Consider the following 13,728-nt stretch of genomic DNA (forward strand, 5'->3'; position numbering starts at 1 on the left):
GACCACAGATCAGGACAGTGGATCTGACAAAGAATGGATACAACACAGCAACTGAGAGGGTGGTCTCCGGGGTCTGAATGCCTGGATTAAACTCTGGCTGCCTCAATTGTGTATAACTTATTTTCTTAACTTGCCAGCCTCATTTTCCACATCTGTAAAATGGAAATAATGAGAAGTTGTATAAGAGTTGGGATTCAGTAGAATTTTATATTGAATAATTTTTTAAACAATATTAAATCCTTGCATGTTCCTGGTTTAGAGGAGCTAAAGATCAATATGTTTTAACTCCCATTAGTGAAATTGGACTATCCCTGACAATCTGGGGCACACAGCATCCACAAGAATGATGGGACAGAATCCTTGCTCAAGTGGTTCACCTTATAACATTGCAAAAGAGTCCAGTAGCTTCTGTTATAAGATGGCTATTGATTTGGATTTGTTCTCTTTGTCAATCAACCCATAATTACCAAGATTATATACCCAGATAGTTCCAAGCATCTGGGGATACAAAGACGTAGGAGGAATGGTCCCAGACTTTTCTGAACTCACTTGAAGAGTGGGAGAGTCAGGTCCAAAACGATGTCATGGTAGACGAAAATCCATCTCATTACAGTGTGATAAGTCAAGTGAGAGAAGAAGGCAGAGGGCTGTGGACATGCAGAGAAGGGGCCCAGTGGGAGTGACAGACCTCCTAAAGGATGTAAGACTCAAGGGGATACACAAGAGAACGAGAAGGTGAGCTCATAGCTGAAGAAGCCAAGGGAAGCATGTTCAAGGCAGGAAGGCCAGCCAGGACAAAGGCCTAGAGACGCCACACAGTTTGGGAACTGTTGAATGACCAAGAGATCTGACAGTAATTCACCTTAACTAGAGGCCAAGATGTGAGGGCAGCAATGAAGCGGGACCCTGATGTGAGGAGAAGCTTGTCAGGGAGATCCCATGGGCTGAACTCAGGTTTCCAACCTCAGCACTGCTGACATGCTGAGCAGAATGATTTGTGTTACAGTGGCTGTCCTGAGTGTTACACGATGTTTAACGGCATCCCTGGCCTTCACACACCAGGTGTCAGCAGCACATGCACGCCCCATTCCCCACTGTGACAGACAAAAATGTCTCCAGACATTGTCAATGGCCCTGAAGGGGCAAAATCTCCTGGCTGAGAATCACTGGACTAAACTGAGGACCTTGAACATTATACTGGGCTACAGACTCCTAAGGTTAGGTGACATGGTCAAATATACATTTAATTTAGGTCATTTCGGATTAGGAGGTCAGCACAAAGACAGTCAATCTGGCTGTTTCAACCATCTAGGAAAGAGATTATGAGTGACAGTGGAAATGCTAAAGAAAGAATGTCCTTGCTACAGCAATAGCAAGACATAGATACAAATAAACATATAGATATAGACATACAGCTCTCTACATAGATATATACAAATATACTAATTGATAATTAGCACATATGCTATACTGATATATAATAATATTAATGTGTGTATATAATTATACTGTTATATATATATATATATATATATATATATATATAAAAAATGTATAATACATACAAACACATTAACTGCTCTATGGGATGGATTGGCTCAGGAAGAAGTGGGTATTGAGTCTACCTCCTCTCCAAGGACAAACAGGAAAACTTTTTTATACTATTATTCTTCAGAAAATTTATAAATGCCACTATTGCACTTGAAAATTGATAACACAACTTCACAAACATTAGCTCATCAAATTCTCACAATAGCCCCTTCAATTTGGTTTTACCTGATGTGAAGAACTGACCCATTGGAAAAGACCCTGATGCTGGGAGAGATTGAAGGCAGGAGGAAAAGCAGATGACAGAGGATGAAATGGTTGGATGGCATCACTAACTCGATGGACATGAGTTTGAGTAAGCTCCAGGAGTTGGTGATGGACAGGGAGGCCTGGCATGCTGCAGTCTATGGGGTCACAGAGTCAGACACGACTGAGCAACTGAACAGAACTGATATAAATGAGGAAACTAAGGTTTAAAGGGTTAGTGATTCACCCAGAATCACACAGCTAGTAAATTGTGGAGCATGGATTCACTTCTTGAGTTCAAATCCCATTCTCTTTCCCCCATATCATGAAAGATGTTTCATAAACATAAGGCTTATGGTATTCTGACGTTGCAATCAGTTTGATCTAGGGCGTTTTAAAAGGAACTTCATCTAGTTTTTCAAACAATACATTTCGAAGCAGATGATCTCATAAAAATACATAAAGAATAGAACCACAAAAAGTTCTGGAAAGTTTTGTATGCTTTTTTTTTTGTATGTGCTTTCTTTTTTCCCTCTTTGTTATGGTGCTAATTAAAAACGTGCTGTCCTTTTTTATACTCACTCCAGGCTCTTATAACTAGGGCTCACCAGCCCTCACTGAAATGCTTATACCCGGAAATTCTCCAGGTTTCTGTGAATTTTATGCCTGGAGTCCTTGTGCCCTAAGCAGACAACTGAGGCAAGAGAATCAGGCCCTTTCCTTAGCTAGTTTGAATTCCTCCTGTTGCTAACAAATCTTTCAGCTTTATGCTTAAAAGGAGAAAAAAAAATTAGTGTTCTTTTTTTTTTCCTTGCTTGGTGCAAAGTTTACAGCTGATAAATCTGTCTAAATATTGTTAACAGGTCAAGTGCACCTGGGAGCCAAACATGATTTCTCCAGACCCATGAAGAATGTGTGCATTTTCCCTGGCTATACCCACACATCATTTGTTATACTATTTGAAAGGCTTGGCCAGTGGCTGTACCCAGCCTCACTCCCACCCTGAGTTATAAAGCTTGCTCCACATACAGAGTTTTCCAGCAATTAGGGGAAAAAATTTCTGGGAGGAACATCAGTATTGTTTTGCACACTGGGCAAGAAACAGAAAAGTTATGGAATGTATTCAAACTACACAGTTGCTCTATTTCTCTTTCTTTCTCTCCTTCTCTCTCTTCTCTCCCTCTCTTGCTTTCTCTTCCTTTTTCTACATAAAAAATTTCCTGAAAATTGGATTACTACTTTGGCCACTGGAAGTGAAAAGAAACCAATATTTGTCTAGAGCTTTTCGTGGGCTAGGTCTTGTATTACTCCTTAGCCTGTTTATCTCATGAATTTCCTGCTTATCTACGGAAACTTGGAGGCTCAGAGTATGAAAGACTTGCCAAAGACTGTTTAGCAAGTGAGGATAGAACTGACAATAATTTATTTATTCATTTGACGAACTCTTGAGAGTCTGCTTTTGCCAAACCCCGTTCTGGACACCGAAGTGGCATTCATTGAACGAAACAAAGACCTCTGTCCTTATAGAACAGAAATTCTAGACATAGACACAGATAATAAACATAATAAATACATACAATACACAGTATGTTAAAGACAACAAATGCTGCAGCAGTCACTGATGCTGTTCAGTATTTCCTGTGCTCAGCTTTCCATGAGCTGAGCACAGGAGTTACTGGCTCTTGCAAGTAACTGGTAAGCAGTGTCACTTCTGGGGTACATAATTACTAGTTCGAAACTCTTGCAAGTAACTGGTAAGCAGTGTCACTTCTGGGGTACATAATTACTAGTTCGAAACTCTCCAGGACACTCTCGTCTCTGTTATGATGATTGCTCTATTAATCTGGGTCCCAGGTAAGAACCCAAGAGTTCAGCTGAAGGAAAAAAGGGCAAGGGTATGCGCAAGAGAGAGGTTCCAATGGTACAGTGTAAGCAAAGAACACTCAATTAGCAGTAACACATAAGGGGAACTGGGAGGCCTGTCCTGGACTCACAACCAACAGTACAAACAGCCTGCAGCCAGGGGAGCCGGGTGGTACAAGCCACGTGCCATTGTGGAAGGAGCACTGGATAGTCAGTGGAGGAACTGTGGAAGGCGTGTCAAGAAGCCATGGGCTCAATCTCAGCTAGGCCATTAACTAGCTCCACAAACATCCTTGACCTTGAAGTAGTACTGGGGCTCAGTTTATTCGCAGATGCAAGTAACAAACTCTTGCTTTACAGGGTTACTGCGTTGGCATAGAGTGTGTGAAATGAAAACGGCTGGCTGTGCGTTCACCAACTATCAGTGTCCACACTGTCCTCTGTCTCCCCGACCCCAGTGGTCTTCAGGTTCTCTCTCCCCCGCCTCGGGAGCGAGATGTGAAGCTGTGTAGTGTGTGCAGCAGGGGACAAGCACACTTCTTCTCAGTCAAATGGCTGTAATTAGACCGTCTTTCCTTTTATAAGCCTGGTTTTTGTTTTCCTCACTTCGGTTTCTTTGTTTTATTTTGTTTGTGTGTTTTTTTCTTTTTTTTTTCCTTGCCTCTTTTCATTTGTCTTCAGAAAATTATTTATGTATTCACTGTTAAACATTCCAAAGACTGAACATCCTCTTCAAGATTTGTTTTCTATTGTGTAACAAATAACATTGGTTCTCACTTCCTATGACAGCTGCTCCATCTCCTTTTCCTCTCTTGGCTCCTCTCTTTCTCTCTCTTTCTCAAGAGAACTGAAGCACACAGCCTCCCAGCTCCCCTCCCGTGGTCTCCATCCGCACATCATCCTCTCCTCTCTTGGGACCCTGTCTGTTGATTGAAATACATAATTGGATTAAGCAGGTTTATGTCTCTGCGTCCTGTTTCCTGTGTAATTTATGTCCTTCACCACACATCAGTAAGAAGGATAAAAAAAGCTAGTGTCTTCCTTGCTCAAAAAGAAAAATCAATTATCCTCCTTCTAAAATGAAATCATATGTATTTATTTGGCAAGAGGTCTTCAAAGAAATCAAAGTATCCCTCTAAAATATTCAGGCCATTATTACAACCCCCCAGAGTCTGCTTGAATGTTTTATTAACCCTAAGTGTATTGGCTACCTACTAGGCACTTGATATCAAATCCAAACAAGATCTAGCTCCCCTCAAGGAGCTTGCAGTACAGAAGGGGAGGCAGACATGGCCCATTACAGAACGTACGATTCCTGCAGTGACAGGAGCGCAGCAGACAGACGTGGCCCAGGGCAAGGGGCGATTAATGCAGTGGTGATTCTGGCAGGAGTTCAGGGTCTGAGGGCGCAGTGACAGGGGAGATAGGTTGATTGGGAGAGATCACCCAGACCAGATCATAAAGAGGCCCAGCTTCTTTTTTTTTAATTGGAGTATAATTTCTTAACAATGTTGTGTTGGTTTCTGCTGTACATCTACATGAATCAGCTGTAAGTACACATACATCCCCTCCCTCAGGAGCCCCCCTCCCAACCCCTCCAGGTCATCACAGAGCATCAAGCTCAGAGCTCCAGTTTAATGAGAGAAAAAGTGCAGACTTTTCTTGTCTTCCTCAAGAGAGGGGAGAATGAGAAGATTGTGGGTGATTCCATAGCGACTTTAGATTGGTTCTAATTCAAAAATGGAAAGAGCAGAGATGAAGCAAAAGAATGGAATCAATTAGACACTGTGCTGGGAAACTAAACACATTATCTTGTTTGATTCACAAGCTATTGTTACTGCACTCACTTTACACATGGGAAGGCTAAGGTTCAGAAACCTTAATGTGGGGAGAGGCACTGCTTCCCATGAGGTGTGTTCCTCCAGGCTAGGAAGTCCTCACACGGGGTGGGAGACGGGCCGAGTGCCCTGTACCTGCCTGAAGGGCTGAGAGGCATGACGAAGCTCTTCTGAGTGCTGGTTGGGAAACCCAAACGCTATGTCCTTACCACACAGGTATTCTTCCACCAATTCATCCACTCCAGGGGCTTTTATAATTATGGTTTTTAGAAGTTGACAGAAGCTAGATGGGAAGCTAGATGAACTAGCGGTAGCAGGAAGAAAGATGAATATTCAGCAAATTTTAGAATTATTAAGATGGCTTATCCCTAGATAAAGATTTTATAGCCCCTGAAACACTTCCGTTCTCTCCCGTTATTTGGAACTTCAAATTTGATATATGAAAGATGCTTAGACCCCAGGACATCACAGTTGGATAAACAGCGTTTGCACAAAGGCAGACATGAAGCTTTGCCTTGGGAGGTAAAGAAGCACTTCATTGGGGAAACCACCATTTCATCACCCAGTCCAGCAGTATCCCCTGCATCTCCTCCCTCTGACAGAGACAGAAGGTGGTGCTGGGGGCTCCAAGTAATTCCCACTCACGGCATTTCCTTCAGCAGGCTTTCTCCTTGAGGCAGACTACCCAGAAAAGGAGACTTCCTGGCCTCTTGCTTCTGTGGGGGTCAGCTAGGAGGAGTTTACCAATGACCTTGGTCTTTGTCTTGAGCCCTCATTCTCAAAAAAATGGTGATTTTTATTTTTCAGTGGTTTGGCAGACTGCAGGTTCACCAAGACCTACTACCAGATGCAAATGGTCAATAACGGCCAATCACAGCATGGATACTGGGCAAGACCAGGACCTCCTGAGCAAGAACCTGGTTCTCCAGAAACTAGTCAAAGCCATTTCCCCAGACTGTCTGCGTGGTAAGGAGCTGCTGGCTGGCACCAAGAAGAAACTTAGGTACGTTGGCCAAAGAATCACCTTTCAATCTATTTGGAAGGCTAGGCTTCTAAGAAGGGTAGAATTGACCCCAAGAAAGGTATGAAGGATCATGGCCCGGGGCCTGTCACCCCTCATTACTGGTCAGTCTCAATTAAGCCTGGTTTTAACAGAGGGGTTGTCATTCCACTTCTTTTCCTGTTTCCTTGAAAATTACTGACCAAGTTTAGCAATTATTCTCTCCACCACATTTGTACAGAACTGATTCTTTGGCTCACGTACTGAAAAGCAAGAGTTCACTGGGTTTTCTAGCACCCTTGGTCTCCTTTTATCCCCTGATGATCCTTTCGGACAGCTGAGGCAGATAATATCAACAACGGCTCACCTGACATTTAAGAATTGTAATGAAGGGTGGCTTTTCCAGAATTAGAAGGGAGACCGCCTGCCAAGCAGGGCAGTTTTCGCCATGAATATCCTGTAGGGTTGAACAGTGAGGCCCTGGTTCCCACTGTTGCACATTTACATGCTGCAGTTTTAAGCCAAATTTCTTTCTCCCCTTTCAAAGTGCTGTTAGGGAAGCAGTTTCATAATGCAGAGGAACTCCATTAAATTCGGATTTTATTTATAAGATGAAAGGTCCCCTTTGTATGCAGGCATAATGGGAACAGGATCCAAGTCAAGACCATCTTCCTGAACTCCTATTTCCTTTTTTTTCTTTCTTTTTTTTTGGGGGGGGGGGGATTCCTCTCAAGGCAATGCTGTGTGTCTAAAAAGGGCAAAAGAGTCACTGTTATTATTGCTTTTTGTCATTGTTGTCATTCTTATTAAATGATTGATGGAGGTGGCAATCATCATCACCTCGGGCTCTCTCAATTCCTAACTGAAACTTTAGTTTTTCTGGCTTATTTACCAAGACCTTACACTGACATGAAATGTGACCATCTATCTGACACTGGTCTGCCTCCATTCTGCCTGATTTTTTTTTCCCACAAGTGCACAGGTCAGAAAGTCACACTCTCGCAGCCTTTATCTCTTTCCTGTGGTTTGTAAAACTTCATAACCATTAAGACTCCTCTCTAACTATAAAATGCTCAGATTCAAAATTTTGTGTTTCTCTCTTAGTGTTGGGCAATGTTTCTACTCTCATAATTCAGGGAAAAAATAATATCTACAACCCCCTTTTCTCTACAATTCAAAATGAGGACAGCTGTATTGGGTTCTCAGACACTCTGATACTGAGGGTCCAGGGGGCTAGAGAAACTCTGTGGAGAAGTTCCCCACAGAGGCCCTGGGAGCTGAGGTCTGCCCCAGGGCAGCCTCCTCAATCTCCACCCATCCCTTGAGAGCTGAAGACCTAAGAACACCTCACCAGCCTCGAGTATCAGTGAGTTCCAGTTATACTTGTGCGGTTGTGCTTAACTGACTTAATATGATATTTTTAATAGCTTGCTTATAAAATATATATATATATTAATTTGTTAATAAATCTCCTTGAAAATCTCATTCAGGATATTTCTATGGTGAATACTGTCTATAGTGGGTCCTTGGGACCCATTCAATAATACAATGTCTCCCGTGGCTATTTCATAATACTTTTGATTTGCAAAGAAAGTTTTTGTATTTTTCTATGTATATTTTCCCATGTTGTTTTCCAACAGTGAAACTAATATCATGCTAATCCAATCACAAAATGGGTCTATAGTGCTACTTGCCTCTTGGGAAAGTAAATGAGAGAATATTGTGATTTCTTCATCAATATAATTTGGGGAAAAAAAATAGATTAAAATACTTGCTCAAGAAATACAATCAGTGATAACAATGAAGTCTTGGGTCTAATTTTGTTCCATAGCCTCTGGCTGTCTTGCACAGTTGGATTAGGAAACCAGAACAGATACTGAGTGTGTTTCTGGGGCTTGGTTTCACCTTTTCATTACACAAATGGGAGAATAAAGGACAGGCTAGGGTAGGGACTTCCCTCAGGTCACATGTAAGTTTGATGACTGATTTGCAGTAAGATGCCTGGCCCCTTGACTCCCCAAGCAGAGTTCCTTCCATGCTTGCAGGAGCTCCTTAGTGGTTCAGAGTCATTTCCTCTTCCTCCTCCACACTGGGCACCGCTTAACCCTCTCCTTTATTGCATTCAATAGCTGATTACTGAGACTTAAAGCAACACCAGGAACGTAGTTCTACCTCCCTGTGTACACATATTCTTGCTGCCTTCTCATGGGAACTGAATCTTTGAAAGTATGGTATAAAAAAGCAAATCTGCTCAGTTTAAAGGCAACATGGTAGAGTAAAAAGAGTTTGGGCGTTGAAATCAGACCAATTCAGGCTTTAAACCTGGCTCTACTGCTAACCAGCTGCATGGTCTTGACCACATTACAGATCCTTTGTAAGTTTAATTTCATTTTCTGGGCCAAGGAGACCTTAGTATCTGTTTCCCATCCACAACTGTATGCACCAGACGAGGTGGCAGACAGATTATATTGAAAATTCAGAACAGAAAAAACGGCTATAAAATTCCTCAAGTGCGAGGACAACATTTTAAAGTGAAAGAAACTTTTTCCTGGACTAGTTCAATATTCCCTGTGTATACATGATACTGATTCAATCTACAGATAGTTCCTAGAACATGAATAGGTTTCTCAAATCTTGTCATAATTCTACAGGAAAAAGCCTCCCCTTCGACCAAAAAAAAAAAAAAAAAAAAAATCCCATCTCATCCTTGATTCTTAGGATTATGTCCATCTATCAAATACCTGACTATTCAATAACCACTAATCACATATTTACATTTTCTGTAAAAACACACCAAATATAGGGTATGTGATATTAGAAAACACAATTTTCTATACACCAAAAATCTATACTTGGTTTAATAGAGGGATAAGAGAGAACTCTCAATAAATGGGGAACTGCATTTTCTTAGAAAATATGAACTTAGAAAAAAATATCACTCAGCTAAGAAAGTGTAATTAATAAAATAAGATTTTGACCAATTTATTACTTAAATGTATAGTTTAAAATGTGAAAATTATATTTTTGCATATTCCCCTTTCTAAAAACTTTCAGATAACTTTCATTTATCTTTTCTAACATTCTCATTAGCAAGGACAAATACAGTTAGTTGTAACTGGATTTCTTCAAATGAAGTACAAAAAAGTTATGTTTTTCTGGCCTGCCCAGAGAATCAACATTAGTTGAACAGTTCTAAAGCAGATGTTCTAAAACATCTAGGTACCTCAGCATTTCTCTGCTCTTTGGTTTCTCCCCATCCACAATCATGAAGAAGAGCTGGTGATTATAGTGGTTTCATTCTTTAGCCCAGAATCTAACCCGAAACAAGGATTCTGTGAAAGTCCTCAATAAATAACTGGGTTCCTTTCCACCATCACTGTTTATGTGGACACAAACCCTCCCAGCCTTTACGGATATTAGGATTCAACTTTAGGATTTCTAGTCACTCTTTCATTGTTTTTCTAGAGTCAACCATACAAAGCTCCATCCAATTTCCCTGTCACTTCTAAGTTATACCGAGAGAGTCTTTACTCTTGACAATTATATTAAATGGAAACAGACTGTACATATGATTAGATGTGAATAAATAGGCCACTTTCCTTGATACTATGGGTCTGTCAGTACACTAATGTCATTGGGATAGAAAAGATGTATTGAATAAATGCGCTTGCCCATGTGAATTCCCCTGTCAAGACCCATACTGCCTAATGCCAGTTCTCAGGGAGAATTCTCCACTGCCAATCTCAAACTGCATATTGTTAATGCACGCCATTAAAATTAATCTTTGCTTTAGCTGTCCATTCTTATTTACAGACCTAATTTTCTGTGCTGCAGTTAACTCTAATTATGAAATCTTCCCTGATTCTGAGGCCTCCATGCCACCTGAAGCTGACTGGACTTAATTTGAGGATTGAATGTGTATGGAGGAGTTTAAGACGTATCTGAATTCACAACTCAGTTAATACAGATGAAACTTCTTTATCTTGTGGATTCTTTGAAGGAAGTGTGGCACCAGTATTTTCTTGCACACAAAAAATTCCTGTTCTTGCCAAATATAGATAGCACAGGGAAGAAAACTACCATTGACTGAACATCTGTCATATATGGACATTGTGCTCATAGCTTTACATACTTTAACTCATTAATAACCCTATTGGAGAAATTAATATTTTCTCCAAATTACAACTAAGAAACATAAATCTTAGATAAAGTAACTTACCCAAAATCATAAAGCTATAAAGCATAATGGATGAAATTAAAACAAAAACAAAACAGGGGTTTCTGTTCTTCTGCTACTGTTTTTATCACTATAACACACAGAACAAGAAGTTAAAAGCTTTCAGTTTTATTCCTTATTTTCACAAGTAATTAAACCCCATAACGATTATGGTCTATGAGTTCACATAACTTGACACATAACATATATCAGTTGTATCTGATATATAGATCACGTCTAATTCCAAAGGATATAAAGAATTAGGCAACTGATTCATTAGAATCCATGTTCTGTCATTTCTCTCAGGATTAATTATTGACTCATTTCAGATAAAGGGGTTCTGTTTTCCACCTTGTCAGTCATTTCCACCAAAAAAGTGACTGTTCGTAGAAATCTTCAATAGTATTCTTAAGGTTCTATTCCACTATTTCTGTTTCCTAGAGGGGCCTGTAACTCTCTACTCTTATTGAAGACAGCTATTCCTGACTTGGAGTCCCAAGAAAACTCACAGTTATCCAGCTTAATTCTAATGCATAAACAGAACTCCTCATTGTCAGCAGCAATTTGGTTAAGCTCAGCACAGTCTGCATAGGATTGGAATCAGGAGAAAGCAGAGATCTTCACCCTAATCTTGGAGATGTAGAGTCAAAGGCACAAATCAATGACTTTATAGACACGAGGGGTGACGTAATATAGTTATGCAAGTAGTGCTACTGGAAAAGAGTCCAAAAAATAAAAATAAAAAAGTGGGGGAGGGAGGAGAAGCGAAGGAAGAAAGATACAAACAGCAGCTTCACCAGATAAACTTTTCCTCAAAAAAATCAAATTCTACTTCTGCTTAAATACGCTAAGCTGAACACACATATTTAACCTCTGCTTTCTCGTCCCAAAAGTGTCGTTAAATGCCATTAGGCACTATAGTGCTTTGTTATTATTTGTCTGTCTGCCTATCTGTTTGTTTTAAAATATAAAGACACAAAGACAAAGAAATAGGAAGAAGCTAAGAGCAACAGAATTTTGGAACATTTGGAAAGTAACTGGATCAGTTGTAATAGACTTAGGAGAATCCTAAACTGGAAGCAATGATTTTAAAACAAAGAGAACAAATGAGATCCTAAAAGTTTGCAGAGAAGAAATACAGCTTTCATATAAAAGTTCAAGAATTAAATTGGCATCATAGTTTCAAACAGAAATCCTGGAGCCAAAAGAAAATTGAGCAATGCTTTCAAAATTCTGAAGGGAAATTATTTCCTACCCAGAAGATTATATCCAACCAAGCTACTGATTAAATGTGATGCAAATAAACCCAGATTTGGACAGACATGGTTTAAAAAACTTGATCTTCCATGTATTTTCCTCAGGAAACTACTAGAGAATGTGTCACATCAAAACAAGAGAGTAAACCAAAGAGAAAAAGGCAACAGATCCAAGAAATAGAGAACCCAACATAGCAATACATCAGAGGGAATCTCCAGGGTGACAGTGAGGGGTGCTGTAAGAAAACTCCTGTGCAGAAGCCTTAAGAGAGTAACTAATTCAGGTTGGGTTCTCCAGAAGCAGAGGCTGAGAAGGAGTTTGGAATGTAGAGAATTTATTAGAAATCAGTACTTCTCAGGAATTGGAGAAAGGGGAGAGAGAAGAAACAAAACTGAGCAGGAGAAGCTGAATTATGATGCAGATACAGTAAAGTCTTGGCCAATCCCTTAGGGAGTTCTGGAGCATTGGAGCCCATTTGAGTTGCTCCTCAGTGGGCTGAAGTGATTTTTGCAACCTCTCCATTATCAGTCACTAGATATGGACCACCCAAAGGCATGCTCTTGGGTGGGACAGCTCGCTGCAGCTGACACAAAAGATGGATGCTGACAGCTGGACGCTGTCTGCTGACTCATTCCCAGCAGCTGGAACTAAAGGTTCTTCCCTGAAGGGGCTTCTAGGCAACACATCTCCGTGTCCACCTTACTGGCCCAAGTTGGAACAGGCTAAGAGTCCAGAAGAAAGTTCTTCGAAGAGATGAAATTGATAAGACTACCTTAGATGTTTTAAATTTACACAACTGAGTGTTAAGTTTGGGGACGAATGAATGAATGATCAGTACATAGAAATCTAAGCAAAGGGTAATAACAATATTCACTTCAAGGACAAGAAAATATTGTACAAGAAACTAATCATATAATACTTCAAGTTTGTTGTTGTTGAGTCGCTAAGTTGTGTCCGACTCTCTGAGACCCCATGGAATGCAGCCTGCCAGGCTTCTCTGTCCATGGGATTCTCCAGGCAAGAATACTGGAGTGGGTTGCCATTTCCTTCTCCAGGAGATCTTCCCAAAACAGGAATTGAATCCACATCTCCTGCATTGGCAGGCGGATTCTTTACTGCTGAGCGACCAGGGAAGTACCATAATACTGCATGCCCAGCTATAGATCATCGTTAGGCTCAGCCTGTCTGACTCTTTGCAACCCCGTGGACTATAGTCCCCCAATCATCATTATATGGTCATACAATTACATTGAGAGAAGGAAAAAATGAGAAATGTGGACAGCAATGAATCTGCATCTACCATAGTGTAGTATTTAAAATAGTATTAGTACTTAAAGTAGTTTTTACGAAGAAATAACAACATAAGCTTGGTTTAAATATATAGAACTAAAGGCTAAAAGACTCTATTATAAGTGTTGCAAGTTGTTGCCTCAAAGAAGAGGAATATAAATATAGAGAAGTGCTATTTTTCATAGAATTATGTACATGTATAGCTTTGATAAGGGAGAAGGAAATGGCAACCCACTCCAGTATTCTTGCCTGGAGAATCTTTTGGACGGAGGAGCCTGGTGGGCTGCTGTCCATGGGGTCACACAGAGTCAGACACAACTGAAGCGACTTAGCATGCATGCATGCATTGGAGAAGGAAATGGCAACCCACTCCAGTATTCTTGCCTGGAGAATCCCAGGGACAGAAGAGCCTGGTAGGCTGCCGTCTATGGGGTCGCACAGAGTTGGACACGACTGAAGCAACTTAGCAG

Source organism: Muntiacus reevesi, chromosome 10, assembly GCF_963930625.1.
Source record: "Muntiacus reevesi chromosome 10, mMunRee1.1, whole genome shotgun sequence".
Taxonomy (NCBI): Eukaryota; Metazoa; Chordata; class Mammalia; order Artiodactyla; family Cervidae; genus Muntiacus; species Muntiacus reevesi.